A 14,268-nucleotide genomic window follows, 5' to 3' on the forward strand; every position below is an offset into this window, starting at 1 on the left:
CGGGCATGGTGGCAGGCGCCTGTAGTCTCAGCTACTTGGGAGGCTGAGGCATGAGAATCACTTGAACCCAGGAGGCGGAGCTTGCAGTGAGCCAAGATCATGCCACTGCATTCCAGCCTGGGCTACAGAGGGGAAAAAAAGTGACCTTTGGCCAGACATGGAGGCTCACACCTGTAAACCCCGTGCTTTGGGGGGCCGAGGTAGGAAGATTGCTTGAGGCCAGGAGTTCAGGACCAGCCTGGGCAACATAGCAAGAGCTCTGTCTCTAAAAAAAAAAAAAAAAAGGCCCTCCCCAGACATGGAATTTTTGATCTTGGACTTCCCACCCTCCAGAACTGTGAGAAATATGTTTCTGTTGTTTATAAACCACCCAGTCTATGGTATTTTTATTATAGCAGCCTGAACCAACTAAGATAAAGGTATTCATGGAAGTGAGGAAAACAAATAATGTCTTTATGGGAACTCCAGAAAGCCACCCAGCCAGTCCTCAAGCGCAGGAACATCGTACCACCCTGGAAGGTGGCCATTAGTCAGGAACTAGAAGGTCATTCAGGACACTGACCAGCTGTTGTGGCCATACCATCTCCTCATCCCTTTGCAGCAGGTTGGGTTGGTGTCTACTTAGAGCTGAATCTGTTTGTATTTTTTTTTTTAATTATTTTTACTGTAAGGGAAAAAACACAGTAAAACAGACCTGGTAGGTGGTAGGGGTGGAAGACACAGAAAAATATAATGACCAGACGAGCTGCCTAGACATGGCTTCCTGCGAGGGAGGACCATGAGTTGGCCTTTACATCACCTGCTTTCCTGATTCAAAGAAACTTTCCCCCAGCAAGACTGGGCCCAGGAGCTCCATTTTCCAATCTCTTCTCTTCCTGGGCATTTAGGAAAGGGTGTATGGTTCTCCAGCTTTCAAGACATTGAAGACAGTATGGAGAAAAAGGGAAGGATGTTATAGCCCTTTGTTTCAATGCCTTCCCCAGCTCTTGCCCTCAGGATTTGTTGATGCTGCAGATAGGAACCCCATGGAACTGGGGCAGCTTAGGCAGCAATAAGCTGAACAATGAGGCTGTATTGATGAGGAAGGAAGCAGCATCACACCTGGCTTGGAAGCTGTCAGGAGGTAGAGTGCCACAGGAGAGATGCTAAGGAACTTTCAGGCAGAGGTACCTGGAGCCTGTAGTCCATCTGCTCCCAGTGTGTCAGTAGTCAAGCCTTTCCTTGTTAAGGGGGTCTCAAAGGACGTCCCTTTCCCCATATGCAGGAAGTACATAGCCTGCCAGCTTCAGAAGCCTGTCCAGCTAGAGGTGTGGTGCTCACTTCCACACCTGTAGGTGTTTGTCCAAGAGTCAACCTGAGAATCAAACCCAAGGCCTTCTAGGCCCAAAACAAGTAAGCAAGTAGCAGCCCGGGAAGTCAAACTAAGATCTGCGAGGTTCCAAAATGCCAGCTCCTTGCTTCTTCCTTTCTCAGCCTACCAACATAACTGCTTGGAGAAGCCTGCACCAAATCACGTGTTTGCCAGTCCCCACTGTCTCATTCCAATGCTGCGTTGCCCCTGGGATAGAGCAAGTCTTCCTTTGCTCCCTGTAGCTGTTAGGGCCAGGTAGAGACAGAGGGCAGGTGTGGGTGGGATGGAGCAGGTGGCTTTCTGGAGCTTATTTTTCCCTTTAAAGCTGTCCTAATTGCTATTTTAATCAGATTTCATATTCCTATAAATCTAAGGTGGAGGTTGGGGAGAAAAGAGACGAAGGTATGGTGAGATGTCTACTGAACTTGCTCCTGCCAGGGCCCCTCCCCATATACTCTCAACGAAAGTTGCAGGTGAGTCTCCCATGCTGGGAGTCAGAGTCCGGCAGAGCCTCAGGCAGCAGGGAGCTATAGCAGTTAGAAAGAGCACATTCGCAGAACCCTGGTGACCTGCAGCTGCTGGCCTCCTGGAAGCTTCCTTTGTTGCTCTTGGTTGGAAGACTGTTGTTATTATGCTCTTTTAACTACATTCACAGGGTCTAGGATTGGGTTAGAGAAAGGATGAGGGGGCAGGTGGGAGGAAAGAGGCTGAATGAGTACTGGGAGGCGAGGCATCTGAAGGGACTGCCTTCATGGTCATGTCTAGTCTGATATTCAGAGCATTATTGATTTTTTCTTCCAAAAATTACAAGTATTTTATTTTCATCATCTTTTGCTAATTCTTCCTAATTATAATGTGCTGTTATTTTACAGCCACCCATTCTCATTTTGTGGATATGATTCTCTACTTTAGTTTTCTGAGCACAAGAAATCAACTTTGGCTGCACATTGGAATATCTGAGAAGTTTAAAAATACTGATGTTTGGGCCAGGTACGGTGGCTCACGCCTGTAATCCTAGCACTTTGGGAGGCTGAGGCAGGCAGATCATGAGGTCAGGAGGTTGAGACCATCCTAGCCAACGTGGTGAAACCCCATCTCTACTAAAAATACAAAAATTAGCTGGGTATGGTAGCAGGTGCCTGTAATCCCAGCTACTCGGGTGGCTGAGTTACGAGAATCACTTGAACCTTTGCTTCCGCTCCTCCTGTCCTTGGACATCAGACTCCAGGTTCTTCAGCCCTTGGACTCTGGAACTTACTTTAGTGGCCTTCTGAGGGGTCTCAGGCCTTTGGCTACAGACTAAGGGCTGCACTGTTGGCTTCCTGCTTTTGAAGCTTTTGGACTTGAAATTCTGATTTCACTGATCAACAGTTAGGTCTAGGGAATATCTGTTCTGGGGAGTAGTGAGCAATGAACCCTGAAAAGCTCTGTGACATTATGATATAATAAAACATATGTGTGGTTTTCCTCCCCAGTCCCTGGCACAGAACTCCTAAAACCCTTGTAATTTCCTGAGTGGCAGGGATGCAAGGTACATCATTTGTTCTAATATTTGGTCTTGGACTCTGGTTCCTGACAAAGAGCTCCTAAATCCTTGGGAATTTCCTGGGTACTAGAAGGGTCATTTGTTCTTTTAATAATTAGGCAACTCTTGGGGAGCTCCTGGATAGCTTTGGGATGGGAACTGGTCAGCAGAAAGACCAAGCCATGATTAGAAGCTTGGAACATTCAGTCCCATCCCCTGTTCTCCCCAGGAAGGGGAGCAGAGCTGGAGATTGAGTTAATAACCCATCATGCCGATGTGATGAAGCTTCCATAAGACTACAAGGCTCAGAGAGCTTCTAGGTTGGTGAACACATCTGCGTGCTACCCTCAGGACATGTTTGGACTCACTCTGTGTACCTCTTCATCTGGCTGTTCATCTGTATTCTCTATCATATCCTTTATAATAAACTGGTAAACAGGCCAAGCATGGTGGCTCATGCCTGTAATCCCAACACTTTGGGAGGCTAAGGTGGGAGGATCACTTGAGTTCTGGCAACACAATGAGACCCTATCTCCATGAGAAATAAAAACTTAGCCAGGCTTGGAGGTGCACACCTATAGTCCAGGTACTTGGGAGGCTGAGGTGGGAGGATCACTTGAGCCTGGAGGTCGAGGCTGCAGTGAACCATAGCCATGCCACTCTGCTGTAACCTGGGAGAGAAAGCATGACCCTGTCTCAGAAAAAAAAAAGCTGGCAAACACAGGTAAACATAAGTGTTTCCCTGGGTTCTGTGAGCCATCATAGCAAATGGGCGCCTCCAATTTGTAGCCAAGTTAGAAGTGTGGGTAACCTAGGGACTCACTAGCTGCAATTGGCATCTGAAGTTTGGGGGCAGTTTTGTGGGACTGAGCCCTTAACCTGTGGCATCTGCAGTCACTCCAGGTAGTTAGTGTCATAATTAAATTGTGATACACCTAGTTGGTGTCAAAAGAGTTGGAGGATTCTTCGGGGTAGAATAAGCCCTGAGACATTTTGAGTCAGAAGGGTTGAGTGTAGTAGAGCAAAACAGTGTGTGTTTGTTTCCTGTTTAAGCTCCCAGGTGATTTTAGCATGCAGCTAAGACTGAGAGCTGTCTTGAGGATATGAAGTCGCTACTTTTCAGGTCCTCATCATTCTGGTCAGTCTCTTTTCTCAGATGCAAGTCCCCACTTTTGTTGAGATTTTCTCTTTTTGATGGCATGGGCCATTTTCAGAGGCTGACCAAGCTTACCTTCTGCCACGTGGGCTACACCTCTGCCTACACCCTGGGCTTCAAGTCCCACCTGGAGGTGAGGAGCTGGGGCCTCTTGGCTTACTTGTGGTTTCCTATCTCCTCACTTCCTTGAGGAGTGCTGCCCAGCCTTTAGAGAGAGGGTCCTTCCTTGTTTTCAAAAGTGGCTGTATTGTCTTTCACACCCCTCTCTTCCTTCCTTCCTTCTCTCTTTCTTTTTGTATCTTAAAAAAAATCTCTTCCTGGGGTCTTATGAAGGAGATTTCAGCATGAGTTTAGTCCACATTCCTGAAATCTGGGGATTTTACTTTTTAACTTTATATATTTCTGTGTTATTTGAATTATTTTGCCACAAATACATTGCTCCTGTAATATTTTGTCAAATATTTTTATAAAAAGAAATTATATTAATAAAGCCTGTGTAATAACCTTGAAAATGTTTATGACATAATGCTAAAGGAAAAGGCAGGAGGATCACAACAATGTAAAACAGGATGTAAAAAAGGATCATGACAAAAAACGAACTTTATCCATAGAAAACAGGCTGGAATGGGCTGGGCACCATGGCTCACGTCTGTAATCCCAGCATTTTGGGAGGCCAAGGCAGGTGGATTGCTTGAGGCCAGTAGTTCGAGACCAGCTTGGCCAACATGGCAAAAACCTCATCTCTACTAAAAATTAAAAAATTAGCTTGGTGTGGTGGTGCACACCTGTAATCCCAACTACTCAGGAGGCTGAAGTAGGAGAATCACTTGAACCGGACAGGCGGAGGTTACAGTGAGCTGAGATCGGGCCACTGCACTGCAGCCTGGTTTACAGAGTGAGACTCTGTCTCAAAGCAAAAAAAAAAAACTAAAAAGAAATAGTGCTTATGCTTACGTGATGAGATAAATGCTTACTTATGTGTGGGAAAGTCTTTTGTTTTTTATGCATTTTTATTATATGTATATATGTATTTTAAAGAGTACATTCTCCTTTTATAATGGGTGGTAAATCGAACCACTTATGTTGAATGAGTTTAGTCAACTGCAGAAGTTACATATCATAAGAAACAGTTTGTGGGAGACACCCAGGCTCAAAGGAGCTACTGGGGTGTATCCCAAGAAAGGTGTGACGGGAATGTGGTTATTGTTAGGACACAAATAACACTGTCAACTGTGGTTTTTTGTTTTTTTTTTTTTTTTTTTTTTTGAGACGAACCAGACTGGAGTGCAGTGGTGTGATCTTGGCTCACTGCAACCTCCGCTTCCTGGGTCCAGGCGATTCTCCTGCCTTAGCCTCCTGAATAGCTGGGATTACAGGTGCCTGTCACCGCAACCGGCTAATTTTTTTTTTTTTTTTTTAGTAGAGAGGGGGTTTCACTATGTTGGCCAAACTGGTCTTGAATTCCTGACCTGAGGTGATCTGCTTGCCTTGGCCTCCTGAAGTGCTGGGATTGCAGGTGTGACCCACCATGCTCGGCCTGTCAACTGTACGTTAATAAATAAGACATGAAACCTTAGTTTAGTACACAGTTGTTTACCTCCATTCCCCCTTTTCTCCATCAAGCCTACCTTGTATTTGTTTAGGCAGCCACCTTTCAACAACCCATGAAGTGTCTGGAGCTCCACCCTCTGCTCAAGAGGAAGGGCACATGACCCAGGTCTCTTGCCAATCAGCATTTCACATTCCTCATGATCGGTTCAAAGGTGAGCAAGTAATTGAAGTCAGTTAAATTAGTGCCACTGCAAGAGGCTCTTTCCCCCACCCCAGTATTGCCATGGTTTTAATATGGTTTATCCACACAAAACTCACATTGAGGCTTGGACTCCAGTGTGGCAGTATTGGGAGATGGTGCCTTTAAGAGGTGATTAGATTGTTAAGAGGGATGAATGCCTTACTCTTGCAGTGAGTTCTTGTTCTCTCGGTTCTGGATTAGTTCCCATGAGAGTGGGTTGTTATAAAGCAAGGCTGCCTCTTGCATTTGGTCTCTTTTGCTTGCCCTTCTACTTTTCTGACACACTGCAATGCAGCAGGAGGCCCTCACCAGATGCAACTGCCTGATCTTGAACGTCCCAGTCTCTAGAACTGTGAGCCTAATAAACCTCTTTCCTTTATAAATTACCCAGTCTCAGGTATATTGTTATAGCAACAGGAAAAGGATTAAGACATATGTTGTACTTGAACCTTAATGTACTTGAACTTGAAACTTGATGACTGCAGCAGCTATAGCCATCTTACTTCCATGTGAAGCCTGAGAATTAAGCAACACATGGAAAGGAACACATCATTTGGGCCCCAATTTGGCCATGAGCTGCCCTTAGATTTTTTTTAGTTATGTGAGCCAATACATTTCCTAAAACAGGTAAAATTATGTTTTTAGACACTGATAACCAAAACAGTACAAACTATGCTTATGGAGATTTGCTTTAAAAAGGAGAACTAGAGAGAGAGAATTTGTTGCCTTTTGACCAATGCTTCCTTGAGAGAGCTGATATTCTGATTCCTGACCTCAACCACTATTTGATTGGCAGATGTACGCTTATGCACTGCATAATGACATTTTGGTCAATGATGGGCACTTGAGCCCAGGAGGTCAAAGCTGCAGTGAGTTGTCATTGTGCCACTGCACTCTAAGTGACAGAGTGAGACCCTGTCTCAAAAATAAAAAAAAAAAAAATTGGCCAAGTGCAGTGGCTCATGCCTGTAATCAATCCCAGCACTTTGGGAGGCCAAGGAGGGGAGATCACGAGGTCAAGAGATAGAGACCATCCTGGCTAACATGGTGAAACCCTGTCTCTACTAAAAATACAAAAAATTAGCCAGACGTGGTGGCAGGTGCCTGTAGTCCCAGCTACTCAGGAGGCGGAGGCAGGAGAATGGCGTGAACCCAGGAAGCGGAGCTTGCAGTGGGCTGAGATTGCACCACTGCACTCCAGCCTGGGCGACAGAGTGAGACTCCGTCTCAAAAAAAAAAAAAAATTATACATCTTTTCTATGCTTAGATGTGTTTAGATACACAAATACTATTGTGTCACAATTGCCTACAGTATTGAGTACAGTAACATGCTGTGCAGGTTTGTAGCCTAGAAGCAATAGCCTCTACCATATAGGTTAGGTGTGTAGTAGGCTAAGCCATCTAGGTTTGTGTAGGTATACTCTATGATATTTGAACAATGACAAAATCACTTAATGATGCATTTCTCAAAACATGTCCTCATCTTTAAGGGATGCATGACTGTGTATCTCCCCTGAAGAAATAGCCATTCATTTGATTAGCCTAGTTTGATGAAACTATCTCATCATGAAACCCAACTCCTATTTCTGATTCCAGGTTTACCAAGCTGTCTTCTGATCTGTGGTTTAGCCCTTTGACTGCACTGATTATCAGGCAGGCACCCTCCCATTATGCGTGAACACACTGGCATTACATTTGTTCAGTCAGCCTTTCGCAAGTTTGTTTAACCAATTAGTTGCTAGAGCATGCATGTAATAGAAACCTTGAGATTCTGGCTTCAAAACTGAGAACAGTCCCAGCTCCATGGTGACCCACTGTAATATGGAAGAGCCAACTAAGCTGAGACTCTGTATCTCTCTTTAACTTCAACAAGGTCATTCACCTAAAAGGAGGACTAATAAAGACAGAGTGTGCATGTTCGTTATGTGGTCCAGACAGTACGGGTGAGCCCTGGAACATAGTAGTCCTGGGTTTGTACAGCTACTGTTTTTGGTGTAGTCTTGGGCAGACCACCATCTCCGTAAGCCTCTATTTTGATTCTTCTACTCTAAAGTGGTAAAAATAACACTTTTTGCATGTGGTCATTGCAAAAACTAAAAGGAATGACATACATGAAGTCTAGGCAAAATAAAATAATAACTACTCAGAGGCAGATTTTCCATGAAGTTAATAAAGTTTCCTGGGCCCTAACAATGTGTTCACGTAGTCCTTTGGTTTCATAAAAATTGTAAAATCAAGATATCTTTGCTTTTTTTTTTTTTTTTTTTTTTTTTTTTTTAGGACAGGGGATCTCACTTTGTCACCCAGACTGCAGTGCAGAGGCATGATCTTGGCTCACCGCAATCCCCACCTTCCAGGCTCAAGTGATTCTCCTGCCTCAGCCTCCTGAGTAGCTGGGATTACAGGTGCATGCCACCACTGCCTGGCTAATTTTTGTATTTTTAGTAGAGACAGGTTTTCACTGTGTTGGCCAGGCTGGTCTCACAACTCCTGACCTCAAGTGATCCACCCACCTTGGCCTCCCAAAGTGCTAGGATTTACAGGCATGAGCCACCACATCCAGCCGATTTTTCTTAAATCAAGTCCCCCGAATCTTGTACTGGTATTATTTCATTTTCATGATCTCATTTGAACCTCACAACAATACTATGAAATAGCTATGGTTGTTACCATTTTACAAATGAGAAAATTGAGGCTTATGGATATTAAGTAACTTTTCTAGGATCATACTATGAGTGGTAGAGCCAAGATTCAAACCGAGGTGGGCTGCATCCAGAGAGTGTCCAGGGTCCACGTCTTAATCACTCACCTGGTTTCCTAAATGTGCCTGTACTGAAGAGTCACCAAGGGGCACTTATTAAAGCACAGATTCCAGGGTCCACCTCAAAGATAGCAAATCAGGGTCCCTAGGGCAGGGACCTAGTTTCTGTGGAGGTTTCCACTCATGAGCCTCTGCTCCAGTGAGCTGTATTTGCCTGTCTCTCCAATCTTGGGGGCAGCAGTTTTTCCTGTGTCCTCACCTTTCTTACAGATGCAAGAAGAGTTGTTGATTTTTCAGCCTGTCCTGCTTTGTAGTTGCTATTAAGATAGAATGGCAACTTCCAAGCTCCTTACGTGCAGAAGCAGAAACCAGAGGTCCTATCCAAAATAGTTTTAAATTGTATTGACCATACACAAAAGTAGAGCAATGTGCTGAATCCCTGTGTATCCATCACCTAGGTTCAACAATTATTATAATTTTGCTAATTTTGAGAAGCAGTTTAAAAATTCAGAGACCAGTTCTTAACAGTTGAAAAAACAGAGAGTTAAAATAGTCATTCAAATAATTTGGGAAATGAAATTAATTATTTTTAAGTAGATTACCTAAATGATTTGTGCAAGAGCTTACAAATAGCATAAAACAAAAACCCAATAATGTTAACTACTTTGGTAGCTCTTTTGTGTAATATCACTTTACTCAAATCCCCCCCAGTACTCTATTATGTGAAGAGAAATCTGTTTTTTATTACATTTCCTTCTGAAACTCAGAGAGCAAAACAGTCCAATTCAATCACCAAACTTGTGGAGTCCACAGGGCGTTCCCTTGTGCTACAGGAGACTAGAAAGGAGTTGTAAAGCTTAGCCACAGTTATTTGGAAGACTTTATTGGGAAAGTGGTGTTTGAGTGGCATCTATTAAGAGTAGACTTTATGTTTAAAGCAGATGTGGAAGGGGCAGAATTTCAGGTTGAGGGAACTTCATGTACACAGATGGGAGAGAAGGTGTAGAGTTTGGGGGTGTGGTTACATAATAGTGTTTGTGATGGAAGGGTAATTTAAGAGCTGGATGAATCTTAAAGGTGACATCATGGAGCAAAGGTTAAAGGCATAGGTTCTGCTGGCAGACAGACCTGTCTGGTTACCTCCTGCCTCAGGTGGCAGTGCTGATTGCCAACCTAAGAGCCATTCCCAATGTGTGTTCCTTAGTGGTAGAGCTGCCTTCCTCTCTAAAGGCTGGAAATGCTAGATTCTCATTTACCAGCCTCCTTTGCAGCTAGGGGATGGACATGTAATCCAAGTCTGGCCAAAAGGACCTGAAGGGAAATCTGAAGGGGAGTTCTAGAAATAGTTTCCTCCCTAATCAAAAAAAGACACTATAGCAAAAACTTCTTTTTGCCTCTGAACATAGCTGTGTGACGGTGTGAGCACTGGAGCTATGGCAGCCAACCTGTAACCATAAGGACAAGCTGCTGATGAAAGCCAAGGTGCTGAGGCTAACAGAGGAGATAATATAAAATATTTAGTGCTTGATGACATCATTATGCCACTCTACTTATGCGACTCTTTGTTTGGAACATCAGATTGTGTAAAATGATGCATTTTCCTGATTATTTAGGCTATTTTGATTTGCATAACCCCTGGGTTAATATCAGCCCAGAAAGTAGAAAAGAAAAACAATAATTATATATATATATATATATATATATATATATATATTTTTTTTTTTTTTTTTCCTGAGACAGAATCTCATTCTTTCGCCCAGGCTGGAGTGCAGTCAGTGGTGTGATCTCAGCTCACTGCAACCTCCGCCTCCCAGGTTCAAGCAATTCTCCTGCCTCAGCCTCCCAAGTAGCTGGGATTACAGGCATGTGCCACCATGCCTAGCTAATTTTTGTATTTTTAGTAGAGACGGGGTTTCACCGTGTTGGCCAGGCTGGTCTCAAATGCCTGACCTTGTGATCTGCCTGCCTTGAACTCCCAAAGTGCTGGGATTACAGGTGTGAGCCACCGCACCCTGCAACAATATATTTTTATACAATTTTGTACAATTTTCTTTTTTTCTTTTTTGAGATACAGTCTCACTCTGTCACCCAGGCTGGAGTGCAGTGGTGCAATCTTGGCTCACTGCAACCTCTGCCTCCCAGGTTTCCAGTGATTCTCCTGCCTCAGCCTCCCGAGTAGCTGGGACTACAGACATGTGCCACCATGCCCGGCTAATTTTTTGTATTTTTAGTAGAGATGGGGTTTCACCGTGTTAACCAGGATGGTCTCAATCTCCTGACCCCATGAACTGCCTACCTCAGCCTCCCAAAGTGCTGGGATTATAGGTGTGAGCCACCTCGCCCGACACAATTTTCTATTTTTAAAAAATCTCATTTCAGCAAAATCATGCATCACAAGCTTTGTGGAAAAAATAGGGTTAAGGGCAGACCACTCAAAACATTAAGAAGTTTGCAAGTAGAGCCCTGATAAAAACAACTGTCCTAATAAATATCTTGACACAGTTTGTTCTCTATTGGTGTTTGCAGCTAACCACACAGCCAGGCCTTCCTTTGCAGCTTTATATCCGGGTACACCTGTTTCCTCCTGAGACATGAAGGTCCTTGAGGACATTTGCTTCCTGGAGAGACAATTGTCACCAAAATTAAAAATACGATCTAGAGGTAGCTTTCTGAAATCATTTTAAACGTAAAGAGATATGACTTCAAAATTTTTCATCTGAACTCTCAATTTCCTTAAATAGCTTAATATAGTGAAAAATTGAGAGGTTCTTGAAACCACTAAGTCTAATAAAAGAATGCAGTTCCACGGGTTTTCGGTTGTCTGCTTTTTCCTTAGGGTCCTCAAAGATGAGGAAGGCTTTCTCTTTGTGAGAAAGCTCTTTCTAGTCACTTCAAAACATACTAGAAAAATAGCATATGAGCTAATTTGGTTTCTGTGATATGATGAGTCTATTGCCCTATTACCTGTCACATGAGAGCGACTTAGGACTAAGAAAACACCAGTGTGGTTAAATGGTAAATTTTATATTATACATATTTGGCCACTATATATATTTAAAAATTGAGCATCTACAGGAGCTCTTGTGTATGTGGACTATACCTATCAATGTTTAGTAGTCAGTAAAACTGGGATTTTTTTAAAAAAAAAAACACCATTATGATGATGCTAACATTGGTGTATCCACCACTCAGCTTCAGAAATCAAACTTCACTGATGTACTTGATTCCCCATGTGTGTCCTTCCCTGAACACATTCCTTTGTCCCCCAGAAGTACAAACTATACAGGATTCAGTGTTTATCATTCCCATGTCTGTCTTTATGGGTTTTCTAAATTTAGAATATCCCCAGAGACATATAGTTTAAAATTGTTAAGCCAATGCAGCCATAACACAGCATGTGTATTATTTTACAACTTTTATTGACTTTGTTCATCCACCCTTACAGATACCATTGGTCACCCAACCCCCTCCAAAGCAGAGGGGTAGTTCTCCCCAGTACTTTATTAGCTGCCTTGAGGTCTTGCTTCCAGTCCCTTTAGAAATTATGGTGGGGACACACACATACACATTAATGGAATAAACACTCTTCCCTCCTCTCCCTTGGGGCTCCCTCCCCCAAAGAGGTCCGTTGTCCACAAGTACTCATTTGTGGGACTCAATATGTTCCAGCCACAACAGAGCATTACGTTAGAATAGGAGCTAACATGTATGGGAATCAGAGTATGTTTAGAATTACATCTTAGCACACTGAAAAATGCATTGGAAGAGCAGCCTTTATTGACAGAGACAGTCCTGGCTAATAGATCTGCCCAGTTTTAGGCTGCTTAGGGGAACTGGGGTCCTGGAATAAGAAGCCCCACCCGCTTCTATGAAGAGAGGAAAGCTGGAGACAAAAAGAGGAAGCGAGAGATGAATTGCAAAAAACTAATCAGATTGGGACCTCAAGGTAACATTTTGCATAGTAAGTTCTAACAATGTTTTCTTGTTTATATCAGCCTCCTCCTCTTAGCCTGTCTTACTAGGCTGGTGTTTAATTCCAATGCTAAGTTAATTTATTCAACTTTATTATCCTTACTATAGTAGCCTCCACTAGGGTTCTCCCCTACCTCTCAAAGATCTCATCTAAGTGTGTATAAAGCTATTAGATGGAGGAGAGGAATCAGGATGAACTTCACAGCATTTTCATATGGCCTGTGGGTTTTGGAGCCTATGCTTCGGCAACTGAAGCTGAACTGTGTGGTTGTTGCTAACATTGGTGTATCCACCACTCAGCCTCAGAAATAAAACTTTACTGATACCATTAAACCCCATGTGTGTCCTTCTCTGAATGCATTGCTTTGTCACCGGGAGGTAACAGCTATCCAGCATTCAGTGCTTATCATCCCCATGTCTTTCTTTATTGGTTTTCTAAATTTGGAATATCCCTGGAGACAACTTTGGCAACTGAAGCTGAACTGTGATGGTGGTTGACCTCTGATGTGCTACTTTTTAATCAAGAACTTATTTTCCCTCTTTCTCTCTCAGCTCCCTCAGGCCCGTTCTGGTGACTCATGACTTGTATACACAGAACAACAGAGAAAAGAAAAATAGAATTAGATAAACGAGCAGGGGCAACAGTGAGGGCTGTGTCTTACAAAGAACCATTTTTAATTGAATTATTTTTCTCTCTTGAAATTCTTTTTTTTCCCTCAAAAGTGGGAAAAATTCTCAAATAACAACAGCAAACCAAGAAAGCAGCTTAGTCTGCACTGCATTTGCATTTCTTAGTTTCATTCCCTATTTAAAAATGTTGTAGGCAAATGTATTTTGACAGTGGGAATGAACATGCACTTTAAAATTATAGGACCTAGTAGATTTAATAGAATGAGCCCTGATTGGGAGCCAGGGGACCTGGCTTTGAATGGTCCCAACCCAAGCACTTAATTACTTTAGTTTCTTCACTTATAAAATTAAATACACCATCTACTGATGAATGGATAAACAAAATATGATATATCCACAGAAGGGAATATTGTTCAGCCATAAGAAGGAATGAAGTATGGACATGTGCTACAACGTGGCTGTGCCTTAAAGATATGATGCTAAGTGAAAGAAGCCAGACACAAAGACCATACATTTCATGATTTCACTTACATGAAATGTACAGAATAGCTAAATCTAAGGACATAAAGTAGGTTAGCTAATGGGTACATGTTTCTTTCTGGGTTGATGAAATGTTCCAAAATTGATTGTGCTGATGGTTGTATTTAAAACTCTGCATATACTGAAAACCATTTAATTGTACATTTTAAATGAGTGAATTGTATGATATGTGAATTATATCTCGATAAAGTTTTTCAAAAAAAAAAGAGAAAAAAATGAAACAGTGATTTCTACCCAGCCCAGATATGTTGTGAGGCTCAAATGAATTGTTTTTACAAATAAGAAAACCACTTGAAAACTGTACAATGAAAGTTATTTTTAGACTTAATTATTCCTTAAATTCGAGGCTGATATACTGAAGGAATTTTTCCAGTGACAATTAGCATTTCTATAGACCAGAATTGTACCTCTGCTTACAGCTCTGTGGATGAAGATCAGGGAGGAGGAGCAGTTTAAAGTTGGTGAGAGTGTTGAGGGGAGGGAACAAATGGCTGGCTTGTCAGATCCTTGAAGTCAGGGATTATTTTTATCTTGTTCTCTT

At 42.7% G+C, this 14,268-nt stretch overlaps 1 protein-coding gene across 3 annotated transcripts in view; it reads left to right on the forward strand.

The window, feature by feature from the left end:
- NDUFAF6 (NADH:ubiquinone oxidoreductase complex assembly factor 6) overlaps positions 1 to 14,268 on the forward strand; it is a 165,202-nt gene that overhangs the window by 75,552 nt on the left and 75,382 nt on the right. Inside the window, exons 3-4 of one of the 3 annotated variants that reach the window (XM_025393385.1) lie at positions 1,726 to 1,824; positions 5,676 to 5,795. The exons of 1 other annotated variant lie outside the window; for it this stretch is intronic. The gene's annotated coding sequence lies outside the window, so the exon portion shown is untranslated. The remainder of the gene's footprint in view (positions 1 to 1,725; positions 1,825 to 5,675; positions 5,796 to 14,268) is intronic. One more of the 3 variants, XM_025393396.1, reaches the window with a different exon arrangement.

The sequence above is a fragment of the Theropithecus gelada genome, chromosome 8 (assembly GCF_003255815.1).
Source record: "Theropithecus gelada isolate Dixy chromosome 8, Tgel_1.0, whole genome shotgun sequence".
Classification (NCBI taxonomy): domain Eukaryota; kingdom Metazoa; phylum Chordata; class Mammalia; order Primates; family Cercopithecidae; genus Theropithecus; species Theropithecus gelada.